Genomic DNA, 13,163 nt, shown 5'->3' with positions numbered 1-13,163 from the left:
TGAGGTGGTGCGTGAGGGGTGGTTCCCTATTTTTTATTTATTTATTTTTGTTGTTGCTGGGAGTTGGAACCCTATTAGTTAGGTTGCTTAATATTTACGCTAAGTACTCTTTAAAATACCAGAATAGGGAGGATGGTGTAGGTCTAAGTTTATTAGATTGATCAGTATTGCTGAACTATGAAATATTTTTTTGTATACAGGTATAACAGAATAGCTTTAGTGTAGTTGTTGTTTTAATCTTGAGTATGAACTTGCAGACTTGCAAAATGCAGCAAGATATTTTAAAAAACAGTTTTGTTGATTAAAAAACACTATATCGGATTCATATCGGTATCGGCAGATATCCAAATTTATGATATCGGTATCGGTATCGGACAAAAAAAAGTGGTATCGTGCCATCTCTATTAACAACTCTATAGTCTATTAAATTTAATGTAGACCAGTGTTTTTCAACCACTGGGCATAGGTGGGCCGTGAGAAATGATCAGGTGTGCCATGGAAGATTATATGGTTCCATCTGATTAGTACGCTAAGTGATTGGTGTGAGTAACAGGCAGAACAATTACATTCTCTTCCACTAGATGCAACTGGCCTCCACTAATTAAATGGTTTGCCAACTGCCAGTAAAATAGAAGAAGACGAAGAAAAAATTACGTAATAGTCATGCCGTGAGACGACGCAGCATGTAATAGCAATAGATAAATATTTGAAAAGAGAGTCAGTCTGACCTGGGTCCTGGAGAAAATTCTCACCCAGATGAAGGCCCTAGCATGAGCAGTGGTCAGAAGAAAGCAAAAAATGTATACTGGGGACAAACTGAGCCAATTCCACTATACCTGATGCACAGGGATAAATTATTAACATGCTTTTTGTGACATTTTTCTTTGGTGGGGTGCCGTGTGATTTTTCTAATGTGAAATATGTGCTGTGGCTCCAAAAGGTTGGGAAACACTGAACTACAGAATAGTGACTCAATACACATGGTCACCTCTAGCCATGCTGCTGAGGCATTTTCTCAGCTCCTGAAGCCGTAACTGCAACTCACGAACACACTGCTTTGAGTGCTCAGATAGAGTGCAAAAGCAATATAAAAGAACTAGACCATTTACCATTTACCTCAAATAAACCAAGAGCAACTGGTTTATAGTAATAGTGCAAAAATCTATAGTTTCACAGAAGTTTATAATCATCTTACCTAAAGACATATTCAGTCCTCTGACACTGTTCTCAAAGTCAGTTGAAAGAAATGTTGCTGTTCTAGTGACAATGCACAAAGGTCAGCTACATCATCCTCTGCTGCTGCTGCAGTGTTGTACACCTGAGTGTGTTACAATGTAACAATATAACATAATCACTGTGTATCACATGCAGTGTTGGGCAGAGATGGGAAGTAACGCGTCACTTTAATCTGATTACTTTTTTCAAGTAATGAGTAAAGTAAGGGATTACTATTGCAAAACCGGTAATTAGATTACCGTTACTTTCCCGTAGGAACGCTGCGTTACTGCGTTACTAAATCCGTGATTTATTTGCGAAAATGTCTCATGACAGTGACGTAAGCGAGTGCGACGTTCGTGACAACAGCTGTGTGCAGATCAACAATGGATCACATATCGAGAGCGGGAGAGAGTATGAGCGTGCAGCGTTTAAAGCTGACCTTACTTTAAGTTTGATTCCATAAAAAGTAACAAAAACATTAGTGTCCGTTGTGCGTGGGAAGAAAACTTCTTTTTACAGCGAAAAAAAACACTTAAACTTCCAAGCAAGCACCGAGTAGCTACCACGTGATGAGAAACTCACAGAGAAACTCGCGGATTCTTCCACTGACCGCTGCGGCACACCTGCACCAGGGCAAACCTCCGCCTGCCCCACTCCTGCTTTACTGGTGAAAATAGAGCAACAGGACCGCTAGTCTTTGACTTTATTTATTTTCTGCTGTGTTTTACTTGCATCTATTTGAAAGACTGAGTGTAAACACAAAAAATATTTTATTTTATGTGCTGGAATGTGCAGAAAATAGGTTTAAGTTTTAAACTAATTTCTTCCAGTCAGAGAATGTTGCATATAATTAAATTTTTGCTTGATGCATAAAGTTAAAAGATTAAAACTGATAAAACAAGTTTAAAAAAGCGACTTTTCCATTTGATTACATTTTGTATGATGGATTGTGCAGAAAAAGTAGAATTGGGCTGAAAGATCTATCGCTTTATCACCTAGAGGAACTATCGAGAGCATCCTGAGCGGCTGCATCACTGTCTGGTTTGGGAACTGTGCCATATCAGACCGCAAGACCCTACAGTGGATAGTGGGAACAGCAGAGAAGATCATTGGGGTCTCTCTCCCCTCTGTTGAGGACAGCTACACCACACGATGCATTCGCAAAGCCACCAGCATTGTGGCTGATCGGACACACCCCTCTCACACACTCTTCACACTCCTGCCATCTGGAAAAAGGTACCGAAGCATTCGGGCACACACATCCAGACTGTGCAACAGCTTTTTTCCACAAGCCATCCGTCTCCTCAGCAAAAAGGAACTGACTGATAAACACGCACACACACACTAACATTATCACTCAGCTTAACTCAACTACCTCAAAACATTGAGACTGGACTGACTAATCAACACAAGCGCAAACACACTGACCTACACCACCAAACCATCGTACACACCAACCTGTAAATGCTCTTTTGCACAATATTATTACTGGACTTTTTGCACTAACTTCAGCACTTCCTAATTTTTGCTGCTACACTAAGGAATGTTTACTGTTCCTCCACTACCTCAACTCATCATCACAAAGCCTTATTATTATGTTACATTGTGTTTTTTTTTTTTGTCACACTGTCACTTGCTGCTCTTGTTTGCACAATTGCATGTGCACTTTGTTGTCTGCTGTCTGATAACAAAAAAAGTCATCCTTAGATAGTTAGATAGTTTTTTGCTAATTTATGTTGTAATTTATGTTAGGTCAGTCTGTCTTGTCTCTGCTAGCCAGCTAACTAGGCCTCTTAGTTAGCTAGCAAGTTACTTTGAAAAAGTAATTAATTATAGTTACTAGTTACTTCTTCAAAAAGGTAACTGAGTTAGTAACTGAGTTACAAGACTCTAAAAGTAATTAATTACTTGAAAATTAACTATTACGTTTTGTGGAGATGTGACAAAACTATTCAGGAAAAAACGTGTTTATTTGTTTATCATGACTCTGCTTTTACGTGGCCTATCAACACAATTTAAAAACTGGTATATATCACTTTGTTGCTTTGTCATCTTGAAGTGGTCATGTGATTGGCTTACCACGACTACTTTATTCTTCTTCAGCCAAACAGCAGCACTCATGCGATTGTTTTGCTCCCTTAGCTCCAGGTGTTGTGCCAAGAAGTGATCGTCAGGCAGAAAGTGATTGCTGTTCGCAGGAGCGCGCAGCTGCTTAAAGCTGTAGCGCCCAGACAGCTACTTCCGTGCAACTGATATAAGATGCGGTAAGCTGAAGACAGCTTCAACCGTCTGTTTGTTGAAAAATAGTAACACGACCGCACCGCATTTTCTTGTTAGGTGTTGTAAAAGGTTCATCAGCTGTGCAAAAATCAGCCTTGAATGTCCTAACTGCTGCATCTTAAGAAACTTTGCAGCTGCATGACTGGCATACTATTTAATGGCTTCATAATGAATTTGCTTACGTGTGTGTGTGTGTGTGTGTGTGTGTGTGTGTGTGTGTGTGTGTGTGTGTGTGTGTGTGTGTGTGTGTGTGTGTGTGTCTGATGTGTGTGCCCTGTCACAGGGCAGAGGGTTAATTATTGTGGTGCCTGAGTTAAAATATGATATGCATAATTGTCTGTCATATTGTGTCTCAGCTGTGCAGAACAGTTCAGTCAGGCTTTGGCTGTTTATTCTTGTCTTCTGTGTGCAGCGGGTGGGGTTGGTAGTAGTAAAACTGGAATACTATTTAGAATTATGTTAGAAATTGAGAATATGGATGAAATCAACCTAGAACTTAGACGTTTTCATACCTTAGTTATCCCCCTATCCACCCATACCACCTTCAAGGCCCTTACCAAGTCTTTGTAAAGCACCCAGAGTTTTGATTAAAATTGAACTGCTGGAGTAGAAAAAGAACAAAAAACATGTTATGTCAGTATGAAATCTTTTTGCTCCAGTTTGTTTTCTTTAACAATGAGTAAGCACAGGTGATAGTTCAATCTAACACAACGTCACAGCAGTTAAAAGCTGCACTCAGACTTACAGTGTGGGTGTGGAAGCAGAAGATGCGTGGGCCTGGATGTAATATTTACATGAGGCTGTCTTGCCAGACAAAGAATCCAAGCTGGTGATGTCAGTACTTGCCCAAGGGCCTTCAGTCCCTCCTCAGACATCCAGGCCCTGACTGGCTGCGGGGAGCTCTGCTACTCGCTGGCCCAATTCTGTCTCTCCATCGTTCTTTTCTCCTCTCGCCTGCCAGAATCTGCTTTGTACAAATGAATATGCATCACTCCTAACAGGGTTACACACATACACACACACAGATATGCACACAGAACAATGCAGGCTTGAAATACAATAAAATACAGAAAAAGTAAAACCAATAAATCAATATCCAATACAAATTCAAGTAATAGTCACAGTTTAATTGCTGATAAGACTGTAAATGTGTCAATTTTGTAATGTAGGCTTTTTAAAAATTGTCGTATTTAAATATATTTATTTTAAAAAAATGACATAATAGAAAGTTGTTGTTTTCTTAAAGTGCTGATGCTGCAACAAATACTTTGTATAAAATGATGTCCATACATATACTGTCTACATGTAAACAAATACACCCCAGAACAGGCAGCTTATAGTAGATAAACTAAATGTAAAAATAAAGCTTACACAGATCATGTGCCAGATTAGAATGAAATATAGGTATCATCATTAAAACAAGAGAAAAGCTAGTTCACTTTAGCTTTGGATCAAGCTTCACTTTGATAAAGGGTGACAATCTGCTGTATAATCATGTGTGTTTGTATTCACTCATACAAATATTTACCTGATAAGTGTGAACAACTATTAATCTCTTGCACCATGCATTTAAGTACAACCAGCACCACATGGGGTTAAAAACAAGGATAAGCATTAAATTAGGTTAATATGAAAAATCATACATATAGACTCAAATATATATAATCCTACTAATATTTAGTCAAATGTTGCAGCAGATGAACCAGCTGCTTTTGACACTCATCAACAAATTTCTGATATAGTACGGGCTGGATATTTGAACAACTTTCTTTGCAGAATTGGTAGAGTACATTTGGCACTGACCTGGTATTTAAACATAGTCCACACATTTTGAACAGGGTTGAGTTTGGGGTTTGAGGAAGACCATTTCATAAGATTAATGCTAGCCTGCTTTATCCATTCCAAAACCAGTTCTGATGTACACTACCAGTCAAAAGTTTGGACATACCTTCTCATTCAATGTTTTTTTTTTTTTTTTTTTTTTTTACAAGCAGGCGGTATTTGCATCTGTATTTGTATTTCTTGAGGGGGGGAGTATTTGTATTTGTATTCAAATAAAATTCTAAATAGGAGTAAAAATCCAGTTTTTTGCGTTACACTCCTAATTAATGTTATAGTGTAAGTATTCTTTAATTATATCCATTATAGTAAGTATGGATATGCAATTTTAGTTGATGTTTTTTCATAAATCCAGCAATGAACATGTAACAAGGAACGTCATTGAAAAGAAAATAACATAACAGCCATTGCCTCATACATGGTTAAACCAACAACTAATAAAATACCATTGGAAACATTATGAACCCCACCCTACCTTCTTGGAGGACGCTGAAAAGACAACGAAACTGACTTGCAGGGGCAGAACATGGTTGTGATGATAAATTGGTGCTGGTGGGGGGGGAGTCGGCAGACAGTACTAGGAGAGGATAGTTTAAGTGCATGTGATTATGCATAACAGATGTTGACAGATGTTTGATATATCTGCCTCTGCTGATTTGACATTCCATATCACTTTGGTTTCATCTGCAGCAATAACTGTAAAATGCTTGCACACAGAAATTGAGCAAGGTTTTTGGCTGGTGGAGGACCAAGAGGTGGCTCAGCAGCAGCAACACTCCTTTCCATTTGGTTGCCCAAATCCATGTGGGGAGTTTCAGTTAAGTTAATGAGTGACAGGAAGCTATGCTAAGGTTAACTAGCCTATAGTCTACATCTTGCTGTCTGCAAAAGACAAAGTAACTTAAATGTACCATATAACTCCCGCAAGTGCATACAATTCGACACAACTATGCAAGCATTGTTTTAACCTTTTAAACTGAACCTCAACGTTACTCTGTCAACAGCCTATTGTCTAAATTACCAAGCTAACAGAGCTGCGTAAAAAGAGCGAACATGAGAGCATGCGCATGCAGACATCAGTAATGTAGTGCAAATGAATAATCTCCCGATCTTCACGAAAGTTATAAACTGCCTCCAGAACCCAGTTAAGGTACAAAAAAATCTATTCAACAAAAATAGTGATGCAGTTCAGACTTTTTTCGCTCAGCCGAGCCTCTTTGTTGCTGTGTGAAACAGCACGTGTCAGTAACCTCTTTCACATGTCACTCACTCATCCGGTCATGCACGGCGGTCTGATAAGGAAACTCAGCTTTTTGATATAAAGTTTTTCTTGTTCCAGAATACAAATATTTTTAAAGTATTTGCTCGAAATAGGTATTTGTAAAGAATACGTTAGTTGTGCCTTTCCGAATACCATATTTGGGTTCGGCTCCACCCCTAGTAGATACAAACTGAAAACATCAAATATATGAAGTGAAATTATATATATATATATATATATATATATATATATATATATATATATATATATATATATATATATATATATATATATATTAGATTAGAGATTAGATTAGATAGAACTTTATTAATCCCTCGGGTGGGTTCCTCTGGGAAATTCGATTTCCAAAAAAGCACAGCACCGACAGAAGTTACAGAGTTACAGAATATTATATATATATACACACACACACACACACACACACACACACACACACACATATATATAAATACAGAGACAATATAAATAAAATATACAAAGGGGATAAATAGAATAAATAGGAATAAAAAATAAAAATAAAAATACAAGTGAATTGCACATTTCAAATATTGAGGTCTATTGCACTGTTGACTATTTACAAAAGTATTGCACAAAAGGTATTGCACAGTGAGGTGAAGAGGCACTACAGCTTAGTTGTTCCCCCCTCCTTTGTCCTCCTGTTTCCCCTCCCTCTCCCCTCCAGAGAGGAGTTAAACAGTTTGATGGCGTGTGGGACAAAGGAGTTTTTAAGTCTGTTAGTTCTTGTCTTTGGGAGAAGCAACCTGTCACTGAACAGACTCTTCTGGTTGTTTATGGCCGTGTGCAGAGGATGCCCAGCATTGTCCATAATGTCCATCAGTTTCTTTAGTGTCCTTTTCTCTGCCACTGTCACCAGAGTGTCCAGCTTCATGCCGACCACAGAGCTAGCCCTCCTGATCAGTTTCTCCAGCCTGCATGAGTCCTTCTTTGCTGTGCTGCTCCCCCAGCACACCACAGCATAGAAAAGTACTCCAGCAACCACCGACTGGTAAAACATCCTCAGGAGCTTCCTGCAGATGTTAAAAGACCTCAGCCTCCTGAGGAAGTACAGTCGGCTTTGGGCTTTTTTATACAGGTGCTCTGTGTTGCATGACCAGTCCATATATATATATATATATATATAGATGGAATTATGTAGCAAAGAAAAAATTGATAAATACCTCAAAACATATCTTTTTAGATTCCTCAAAGCAGTCGCCCTTTGCTTTGTTGACAGTGCTGCAAACCCTTGATTTACTCTGAATGAGCTTCATGATGTAGTCACCTGAAATGGTTTTCACTTCACAGGTGTTCCTTGTCAGGGTTCATTTGTGGAATTCCTACCTTCTTAATGGGGTTGGGACCATCAGTTGTGTTGTGCAGAAGTCAGGTTGGTACACAGCTGACGGCCCTATTTGACAGCTGTTAGAATTCATATTATTGAAATCGAAATGGAAAAGAACCAAACAAAAGAGATTTGTCTGGGTCAAGAAACACAAGGAATGAACATTAGACCAGTGGAAATCTGTGTTTTTGGTCTGATGAGTCCAAATTTGAGATCTTTGGTTCCACCAAAGTAGCGGTTTTCTACTCAGCCGGATTACTCACAGTGCTCTAAACAACATGCCACATTCACCGCATCACACGCTTTCTCTAAACTGAGTGCTTCCTAACTACACTGTCTAAGGAGCTTGGAAAGAAAAGCGTCTGAACACATTAACGTTGTGGATAAAAACATCAAGTTCACCAGGGAAGACACAAAGGATAACTGTTTGCCTTTCCTGGACTGTGCTGTGCGCATTGAAGAGAATGGAAACCTCAACATTGAAGTTTACCGGAAGCCCACACACACGGACCAGTACCTCCTCTTTGACTCCCATCACCCTCTGGAACACAAACTTGGGGTAATCAGGACCCTACAACACCAGGCAGAGAATGTTTCCGAAGGGAAAAAGAAGGAACACACACATGTAAAGGAAGCTCTTAAAAATGCGGTTATCCTAATTGGGCTTTCATCGAGTTCAATTCAATTCAATTTTATTTATATGGTGCCAAATCACAACAACAGTCGCCTCAAGGCGCTTTATATTGTACAGTAGATCGTACAATAATAGATACAAAGAAAAACCCAACAATCATATGACCCCCTATGAGCAAGCACTTTGGCGACAGTGGGAAGGAAAAACTCCCTTTTAACAGGAAGAAACCTCTGGCAGAACCAGGCTAAGGGAAGGGCGGGGCCATCTGCTGCGACCGGTTGGGGTGAGAGAAGGAAGACAGGATAAAGACATGCTGTGGAAGAGAGACAGAGGTTAATAACAGATATGATTCAATGCAGAGAGGTCTATTAACACATAGTGAGTGAGAAAGGTGACTGGAAAGGAAAAACTCAATGCATCATGGGAATCCTCGGCAGCCTACATCTATTGCAGCATAGCTAAGGGAGGATACAGGGTCACCTGATCCAGCCCTAACTATATGCTTTAGAAAAAAGGAAAGTTTGAAGCCTAATCTTGAAAGTAGAGATAGTGTCTGTCTCCTGAATCCAAACTGGAAGCTGGTTCCACAGAAGAGGGGCCTGAAAACTGAAGGCTCTCCCTCCCATTCTACTTTTAAATACTCTAGGAACAACAAGTAGGCCTGCAGTGCGAGAGCAAAGTGCTCTAATAGGGTGATATGGTACTACAAGGTCATTAAGATAAGATGGGGCCTGATTATTTAAGACCTTGTATGTGAGGAGCAGGATTTTGAATTCTGGATTTAACAGGAAGCCAATGAAGGGAAGCCAATACAGGAGAAATCTGCTCTCTCTTGCTAGTCCCTGTCAGGACTCTTGTTGCAGCATTTTGGATTAACTGAAGGCTTTTCGGGGAGTTTTTGGACATCCTGATAATAATGAACTGCAGTCGTCCAGCCTGGAAGTATTAAATGCATGAACTAGTTTTTCAGCGTCACTCTGAGACAGGATATTTCTAATTTCAGCCTGGCTACAGTGCTGAAGAGAAACCTGGGGTTGTTCTTATTTTCTTCAATCAGTGATGAATAGTAAGATGTTCTGGCTTTGCAGAGGGCTTTCTTATAAAGCAACAAACTATTTCTCCAGGCTAAATGATGATCTTCTAAATTTGTGGCACGCCATTTCCTCTCCAGGTTACGAGTCATCTGCTTTAGGCTACGTGTTTGAGAATTATACCACGGAGTCAGGTACTTCTGATTTGAGGCCTGAGTTTTCACCGGAGCTACAGTATCCAGAGTCGTACGTAGTGAGGAGGTGAAATTATTAACAAGATAATCGACCTCAGGTAGCTGCTCTGCTCTGTGTTGGTACAGGGCATTGAAGATGATAACAGTGGGTGGGTTATATTCTTAAACTTAGTTACAGCGCTTTCAGAAAGACATCTACTGTGATAAAGTCTACTCTCCACCGCTGTGTAATCAATTATTGTAAATGTAAATGTTATCAGGAAATAATCAGACAGGAGAGGGTTTTCAGGAAACACTGTTAAATGTTCAGTTTCTATGCCATATGTTAAAACAAGATCTAGAGTGTGATTAAAGTGGTGGGTGGGTTCTTTTACATTTCGAGAGAAGCCAATTGAGTCTAATAAGAGATTAAATGCCATGTTGAGGCTGTCGTTTTTAGCATCTACATGAATGTTAAAATCACCCACAATAATTATTTTATCTGAGCTGGGAACTAAATCAGATAAAATATCTGAGAAATCAGACAGAAACTCAGTGTAAGGCCCAGGTGGACTGTTTTCTGAGTTTCACAGCTGGGGTGGACAAGGCTAAGCATCAGGCTTTCAAATGAATTAAAAGTCTGTCTGGGTCTTTTGTTGATTAATAGGCTGGTGTGAAAAATTGCTGCCACACCGCCCCCTTGGCCTGTGCTTCGAAATTTCTGGTAGTTAGAATGACTCGGGGGTGTTGATTCATTTAAACTAACATAATCATCCTGTTGTAACCAGATTTCTGTAAGGCAGAGTAAATCAATTTGTTGATCAATTATTAAGTCATGTACTAACAGGGACTTGGAGGAGAGAGACCTAATACTGTATTTAATAATCCACATTTCACTGTTTTACTCTTTGGTTCAGATGTGAATACTGTATTGTTCTTTCTTTGTGATTTTTTATGTTTAAGTTGTTTATTGCTGGTTTTTATTTTGTTTTTTGTCTGTTTGGGAGCTGACACAGTCTCAATGGAAATGGGACTTTGGGGGGGGTAGCAGGAGGAGAGAATCTGCAGAGCGGTGTGTAAGACTGCAACTCTGCTTCCTGGTCCCAACTCTGAATAGCTACATATCAAGTCAGCAAAGATGCACATAAAAGAGGATCAGACACCAGCTAGCGAGGGCTGCTATTGGGCTCCCAGGGAGCAGTGTATAGGGACGGTACGTTGCTCAGAGGAAGCAAACCCCTGACCTTCCGATCACGGGGCCAACACCTTACCTACTGAGCTATCCCTGAAAGACAAATGCAACAACATTGTCATTCCCTATGTAGCTGGTGTATCAGAGAATGTCTTCACCAAGCACGGCATCCCAGTTTACTTCAGACCCAGCAACAAACTCTGACAAAAACGAGTTCATCCCAAAGACAAAACTCCTAAACACAAACTTAACAATGTAGTGTATGCTGTACAGTGTAGCGAGGAATGCCCAGACCTCTACATTGGAGAGACCAAACAGCCACTTCACAAACGTATGGCACAACATAGAAGAGCCACCTCCACGGGACAAGGCTCACCAGTCCATCTGCATCTGAAGGACAAAAGTCAATCTTTTGAGGATGCCAATGTTCACATTTTGGACAGAGAAGACAGATGGTTTGAAAGAGGAGTGAAAGAAGCCATTTACGTCCACTGTGAGCGACCATCTTTGAACAGAGGCGGTCGTTTACGACATCTATAATCCAGTTTTGAGATCCCTTCCCAGACGGATTAATTTACATCCTGGACCATCTGACCTCAGGAAATCACATGATAGGGTGGGGCGAGGTTTCACTATGAGCTCACTCAAAACCTTGGCTGACTAGAAGGCTGATTGTGACCCACACCCATTTTCACACCTTGCCTCATGTGATTAGGTAGAGGATCATTGGGTGGTCCTTTTATCCCTCTCGGGGGGATACTCCCACAGGGCTTAAATCTGGGACCCTCTACCATTTGACCCTAGAACTGAAGAAGTTTCTCAGATGAGAGGTGAAACATCTTCAAGCAACTTAGAGATTGAATGAGAACCTTCACAGTCATATTCCTAACTAGGGATGGGTATCGTTTAGGTTTTATCCGATACCGGTGCCAAATCGGTACTTTTGAAACGGTGCCGGTGCTCAAACTGTGCTCAAACCGGTGCTTAAAGACTGGAGAACACAAAATTGGTCCAAAAACCTCTCATGTTCAGCTGGTTTTTTGTAAAAAGATAACAATGTTAGCCTTTTCTGCAGCTATGGGGCATATATGGTATCACTCTTGGCTGGAAGCAGTGCTTAATCAATGGGAAAAAACACAAACTTTGTCCAAAACCTCTCATGTGTAACTGTTTTCCACTTTTTCTTTGGTCATTTTAGCCTTTTTGGCCAGGGTGAAGGGAGTATCTGCCATCAAACAAGAAGACAGCCGCATGTAACTATGATGATGTTTGCTAGTTCACCTTACATGCATTAATGTAATAACTAGAGATGGCACGATACCACTTTTTTATGTCCGATACCGATACCGATATCATAAATTTGGATATCTGCCGATACCGATATGAATCCGATATAGTGTTTTTTAACCCTTTAAGACCTACCATAGAACCAAGTTCGCCAGAGCTTATATTATATTTTTACATGCTGTGGAGCCATTTTTGGGAGCATTTCAAGTTGCTATACATCAATACAACCATTATAGCCCAAACTTTAATAATATGTCTGCATTAGGTGCATAGTAATTACATAAATTGCAAAAAAGTGCAATAAACTACAAAAAAATTGAAAATCGTTTTTGTTTTTTTAACATATATTTCTAGTTAGAGAAATTTAAGAGGCTTATCCCTCAAAACTGTAAATACAAAAAAGTTACACAAACTAGTTTCCCACCACAGGAAATTTATTTTAAGTGTCTTCATAGTTTTATTTTTGAAATACACCAATTTTTATATACTGCAGGAAAAACGAAAATAAATATTATAGTGCAAATTTGCAAAATAACAGCATATGCATCAAAATAAACTATTTCCAGCAGTGCAATATGAGTCTTAAGCATCCCAGAAACGACACAGAAAGTCATAAAGTCAAACATAACTTTTTAAAACACATAACAAGTAAAACACAAGCTCATAAGGCCCCGATCGTAAAAAAACTACATTTCCTCAAAATGACGTCACTTCCGGTTTCGGGCAGGTCATGCGGTCATGTGATAGTTCACGCTGATGGACGTAGGAAGTGTTACAAACAGCTGATGGATCGGCGAAGCGTGTTTCTGGAATATCATGTTTTTGTTGCTGCAAGTGATTTTTATGCAGTTTTTGCAAAGCTATATGTGGAAGGAAACTGTGACC

The sequence above is a fragment of the Astatotilapia calliptera genome, chromosome 9, assembly GCF_964374335.1.
Source record: "Astatotilapia calliptera chromosome 9, fAstCal68.1, whole genome shotgun sequence".
In the NCBI taxonomy this organism is placed as follows: Eukaryota; Metazoa; Chordata; class Actinopteri; order Cichliformes; family Cichlidae; genus Astatotilapia; species Astatotilapia calliptera.
Note: the sequence above shows the minus strand (reverse complement) of the source record.